The 5,901-nt window shown below is 34.8% G+C and overlaps 1 long non-coding RNA gene and 1 other non-coding gene across 2 annotated transcripts; both read left to right on the forward strand.

Moving 5' to 3' along the window:
- Positions 1-458: 458 nt before the first annotated feature.
- LOC145637380 (small nucleolar RNA R71) lies at positions 459-565 on the forward strand. Its single transcript, XR_014114171.1, has one exon. It is a non-coding gene; the product is annotated as a small nucleolar RNA R71 (small nucleolar RNA).
- Positions 566-3,489: 2,924 nt separating this feature from the next.
- LOC145634817 (uncharacterized) lies at positions 3,490-5,688 on the forward strand. Its single transcript, XR_014113596.1, has 3 exons — positions 3,490-3,713; positions 5,212-5,282; positions 5,446-5,688. It is a non-coding gene; the product is annotated as an uncharacterized LOC145634817 (long non-coding RNA).
- Positions 5,689-5,901: the final 213 nt, after the last annotated feature.

A 5,901-nucleotide genomic window follows, 5' to 3' on the forward strand; every position in this document is an offset into this window, starting at 1 on the left:
GGTTTTGTACATTGGTAATCCGGTAAGAAAGATATGGATGGTTCCGGAGGCCAGGATTATAAGAGTTAGAGTATGGGTTATTTTTCCTATAGGTTTGAAAGACATTAACTTGCTCCTAATGCCCTACAATTCCACAATTTTCACAAAAAGCTTCATGGTTAGCAATAGCAGAAACATTAGCTACAGAGTTAGGAGTAACAATAAGATTATCTAGTTTCTGACAAATAGATGTTAACTGAGCTTGTAAAAAGGATACATAATCGACATTATGTTTTCCTTTGTTAGCAAACCCTCTCGGATTCCCGTATTGGGAATTGTGTATTTTCATATCTTCGATAACCTGTTCAGCATCTTCCACATTAAGATTCATGAATCTTCCACTAGCTGCAGAATCTAGAACTGATCTAGATGAATTTCCAAGTCCATTGTAAAAGGCTTGGATCAATTGCCATTGTGCCAGATAATGGTGGGGGCATTCTCTCTATAGATCCTTGAACCTCTCCCAAGCCTCATATAGAGTTTCATCGGCCTCTTTGGAAAAGTTCTGAATAGCACTCCTTAGTATAGCTGTTCTCTCTGCAGGGTAATATTTATTATAAAAATTCAAGGCGAGAGTTTCTCAGTCAGTATTACCAAGTATAGTTCTATTCAAACCATTAAACCATAATTTAGCTTTTCCACATAATGAAAAGGGAAAAAGAATCTCCCTGATTTGGTCCTTCGTGACCCCAGCTTGTCTAATGGTGTTGCAATATTGGCAGAAATCTGCAATGTGAAGAGTGCGATCTTCAACCTTAGCTCCCTTGAATTGTTTCCTCTCTATCATTGTGATAAATTGGGGTTTGATTTCAAATTGCACTCCATCAAGGGCCAGAGTAGGAGTAAGGTGTGGAAAATTTGTAAGCTTTGGCTGCGAGTAATCACTGAGCTTCTTAGGTACGCCATCTCTGATTTTGGATCTGAAGGGATTTCTGAATCACTGGAATCAGTTGGAGGGTCTCTTCGATTATTGTCTTCCTCATAACCCGCCAGGATTTGTCTGTAGAGATTCTTTTGTCTATGGAAAGAGCGCTCGATCTCAGGATCGAATGGAATGTAACCTGATTTGGAACACCTGGGCATAAACAAAGAACTAAAAGATAAATATGAGAATTGCCTCAAAGAACTAACGTTCTCTGAGACAAAGGGGGATAATCTAGACTACAAAAATAATCAGCAAATAAAAATAAAACCGTTTCCCCGGCAACGGCGCCAAATTTTGACAGGCTAAAGTCGTAATCAACCAATAAAAAATAATACCTAAATCCACTGACTATGTAGATAGGGAAGAAGAGTCGAACCACAGGGAAACGAGTTAATTTATTCCTAATAATTAATCAAAATAATCTAAATTATCAAGTAACCAAATTATTATTATAAAAGGGAACTAAACTACTAAGAGTAAAAGTGGTAAGAAATAAAAGTAGGAGGAAAATCAATGAAATAAAAGCCTAGGGAATAGGTTCACCAATAAACAATATTCCAGGGTAAAACATAACAGTCAATCATCAATGCATCAATTAATCAGATCATAGAGGGATTTCGCTACGTATTACAATCACAGAGTTAATTTACTGGTATTAAATCTCATCTCTCGAATCTCGACTTAACCATTTATAAATTAGTCTGCCTATTGAAACTAAGCCTAAACATCAATTCTCATCTCTCGAATCTTGAATCAATGTTGCTAAACTCATACAATTAAAACAGGCCTAATCTAATTGCATAGCATTAAATCAATCAATAGGAAATTAATTAAGCATTGACAATCAATAATCATAAATTACCCCTTCATATTATTTATTAGATCCCCACAAACCCTAGAAGGGAAATTACTCAGACATTATTAAGTCTAAACTAAACAAAGCAATTAAGCAAGTCACAAAGGAATGAAAGAATAAAATTGCTGAAATTAATAAAGAAGAAATCGTTACCAAAATCGACGGAACTACAAAGTTGAGTCAAGAACAAGAGTAAAGTTGAAATAAATCTAGAAAGAGAAAATAATCTAAGTAGAGAAAGAAAGTCTAAGAAAAGAGGTACTAAGCAAAAGCATTAAAATTGTACTTAAAACAACAATCTCAAATTACTCCTAATTAGAAACTAAGAAATCGCCGAAGAAGTCTCCCCAGAAACACGCGCCCAATTGGGGGAAGGGCCGGCCGATCGGGCCCGCCTTTTTCTTCGCACACCCTTATGAACAGCCGCGCCCGATCGGCCCGATCGAGCCAATGCTCACCCGATCGGGCCCGGCTTCTCCTTGAGGTTTGGAACTTTGATTGGGCTTTCTTCTTAGCCCAATCTGGATATCCACCTAGGGTCTTGAATACTCGATCCAACGCTCGTATTCCACAAGTCGAGCCATTAATCACCGGCTTGATGACTCTAACCGGCCTTGGGCTTCAAAAACGGTCGTGCTCCTCCAATGTCTGTAGTTGCTACATGAAAACCTGGGAAAATGCTCTAAAAGTGCTTTCCTACAAAACTCAACCAAAACTACGAAAACACTAGAAAACACCAATTAGTAATAATAGTGGCTCTAAAGAGCCAAAAACACTACTAATTATGACCAAAGGACGGGGGTAAAATACTATATAAATTAGACACATCACTCTGCTATCCTGAAATCTGCTCTGCTCTGCTTTGCTGAAATTTAATCTGCTCTGCTCTACTGACCCCTTCTGTTCTGCCCAGAAGCTCAAAAGAACAGGGCCTAAGTTTCTCTTTTTGAGAAATAAAAATTATAAGGGGGTAATGTCGGGATTTCGTCTGTGTTGTCGGGGTATGAATGGGAAGGAAAATAATCAGTTGTCTGGTGTATTGGTTTGACGTGTATTAAAATATGGCGGATCATTTTTTCATTTAGTAGACCAGTTAACCTATCTTTTTACTACAATTCGAAGAATTACCCGGAATCAAATATAAGCGAATCAACCTGTTCGTTCTTGGTTTGCTATTCAAATTATTTTCGTAAGTAATGGCGAATTGAATTAGGATTCAGGGTTGATGTCAGTGCGTGGATTATTTCGGGTTGGTTGTAGTTTCAGTTGAGAGAATTATTCTGACGTGGATTGTTTAGGATTGCAGTTCCAGTTCGGGTAGGAGTACTTCTTATGGAGGACCAAAGGTAATAGTATTTGAAATTATAGGGTAATAACACTACTACATTTTTGATCAAATGCAACGCTTAGAATAGAGCTAATGCAACGGTTAGATGCAATGCCGTTGCAATAGACTAATCTAATACAACGACTGCCATAAAGCCGTTACAATAGCAGGTTCTTACACAAGAAGTCCACCATAATGCCACAGCCTATTCAGAACCGTTGCTTTAGGGTGATCTAATGCCATGGCCAGTGCAAGATAAGTGAAAATATAGCTAGGCGCCCAATTATTTAACTTTCATCTCATTATTTTATCCCCAAATTTCAAAGATCCCACAAAATCCTTTTCTACAATTTTCTCCCTTTCTCAATCAAACCCCATCTCTACTGCTCTTCACCTTATCTCTCTCCTCCGATGATTTGGAAGGCGTCGTTAGTTGGTCGCGATATCTTCCACAACAACCATTCACGCCGACGAGGTCAAGCTAGAAGCAGGCTTTAGCTTCAACACCTCTCTATCTCGCTTGAAATGTCTATGCTCTTTCATCATCATACTATGTCCCCAAGCAAGTAACTTCTTCTCTTCTATCTTTCCTCTTTAAAATTGATTCAATAATTGTAAATTATCCCCAAATTAATATATTTTGGGTGGAAGATTTGAGGTTTCAATTTGTTTATTCAATTAGGGTTTTAGACGAGAAATTGAATATGACATACACGTAACCTAGAATACAGAATTTTTTTTTATTAATGGAACAATAGTGATAGATTCGTCGAATAATGTTACTGTGAATTGAAATTTTGAGTTTGGAATTCACAAATTGAAGTATTGTTATAGTCAGCGGGGAGGTGTTGAAACTTTTGACCCATTTAAACCACATTTTTTTTCCTCTTAATTATTATTTTTTGCCGCTTCCTACTACTGGATTTTGCTTAAAAAAAACCCCAATATTTGTATGTTAATTTCTCTTAGTTTAGTAAATTTTGCCCAGCTTAAGGTAATGGAACACTTGTTGGTTTCCTTATGCTTGAAATTGGGGAGTGGGAAACAGCTTACATCGTCATTTTATTAAGGAGAGATTGCAGCCTTGAATGTACAATTTCTAATTGACATTATTAAATTAGTTGGTTGCCCAAACAGAGCATAGGTCATTGTTAAATGTTATTGAGAACATTATAATTAGTGGGTAAAAGTATACTTTGAACCATACTTTTTGATAGTGTATTGCTTTTTTTCTCATATTATGTCCATTATATTCCTGAATCTTATCTGGCATGATATGATTCCTTTTCCTTCTTGCTGCAACTATATCTCTGTTTATTGGAGATTACTCTAATGTTGAAGTTTTAGGAGTGCAATCTTCTCATAATTTTGATACTTTGATTGTTTTTATCTGTTGTTAATGTATACATATAACATATGTCAGAACATGATATTTTAATTTATTAGGTGGCCATCTCCTTGTAAATATTTTCAGCTTAAGAGAAGTATGCTTTAGATGTTTTATGTGTTCTTATGCCTAAAACTAACTATTCCTCTCCATAGCCCCTCCATGGTGTCTTTGACCAACATTAGATGTTGTTTTAATAAGAGATTTTAGCTTTCTTTCTTGAATGATAAGTGCTAGATGTGTGATTAATTAATCTTAATGATAGATTTTATGTCTTATACTCTACGAGTATCATATTTTTTAATTTGTGTATGTTGGTTTATAGTGTCGTAAATTTATAGTTAAGACTTAGAAGTAGTATAACTGTTATTTTTACTCTTACTAAAATCCAGTGCAAAAGTTTTAATTTGAACAAAAGCTTTCAAATATTATTCATTCCTCTTTAAGTTATTTATATAGACAAGAGAAGCTCCACCCTTGGAAGGTGAAAGAATAAATTAGTTTGCTTGTATGGCAGTGTTGGTTGATCCAAGATGTGTAACTTTTATGAGTAATGAGACATAAGTTTGTTCATTTTTGAACCTAAACTATTAAGCTATGACAAAAGGATTAATGCTGATGTATTATTTCTCTAATCCTCATCTCTTTACAAGTTTACTCATCAACTCATATCACAGGTCATGGAATCATAAGATGATGTAGTGATAGGCTGATAGCCGGAAGAACATACTTGTTTAGGTTGACAGAGGTATTATGGTTGATTTGCATATCCTATCAGTAGATGTATTTACTTAATCGCGTTTCATGACCCTTAAATTTGTGTACAGTTGTATATTATACCTTATTTATATCTATTTATATGATAGTGGCTGGCATTAATTATTTATATTTCTTATCTATAATGTATGCAGGGGCTATAATCAATAACGGTTACCACAGACTATAGGAGGAGAATTACAAACTTTCAACTAACTATGGTGGCAGTTCTTACTTAAGTTTTTGTCAAATTATTTACTTTTAGTTGATGTAAAAGTTTATGTTAGTCCTATAATCAAAAAGATATTAGTGATATTTGTACTTGTAAATTTTTTTTAAAATGAGCATTGTATATAAGTATTCTTGATTTTTTTTTAATCTCAATGAAATTTCCTTTTATTTTATCACTAATTGTATGGATTCATATATATATATAATAATAATAACAGTAATAAAATAAAAAATAATAATACTAATAAACTAAATAAATAATGAATAAATAATAATAATAATAATAATAATAATGGCCGTTGCGTTAGCTATATGTAACTGCCGTTGCATTAGATGATAGCTAATGCGATGGCTATAAGTTTACCGTTGCGTCAGGTCTT

This window comes from Chenopodium album, chromosome 6, assembly GCF_948465745.1.
Source record: "Chenopodium album chromosome 6, dcCheAlbu1.1, whole genome shotgun sequence".
Lineage (NCBI taxonomy): Eukaryota > Viridiplantae > Streptophyta > Magnoliopsida > Caryophyllales > Amaranthaceae > Chenopodium > Chenopodium album.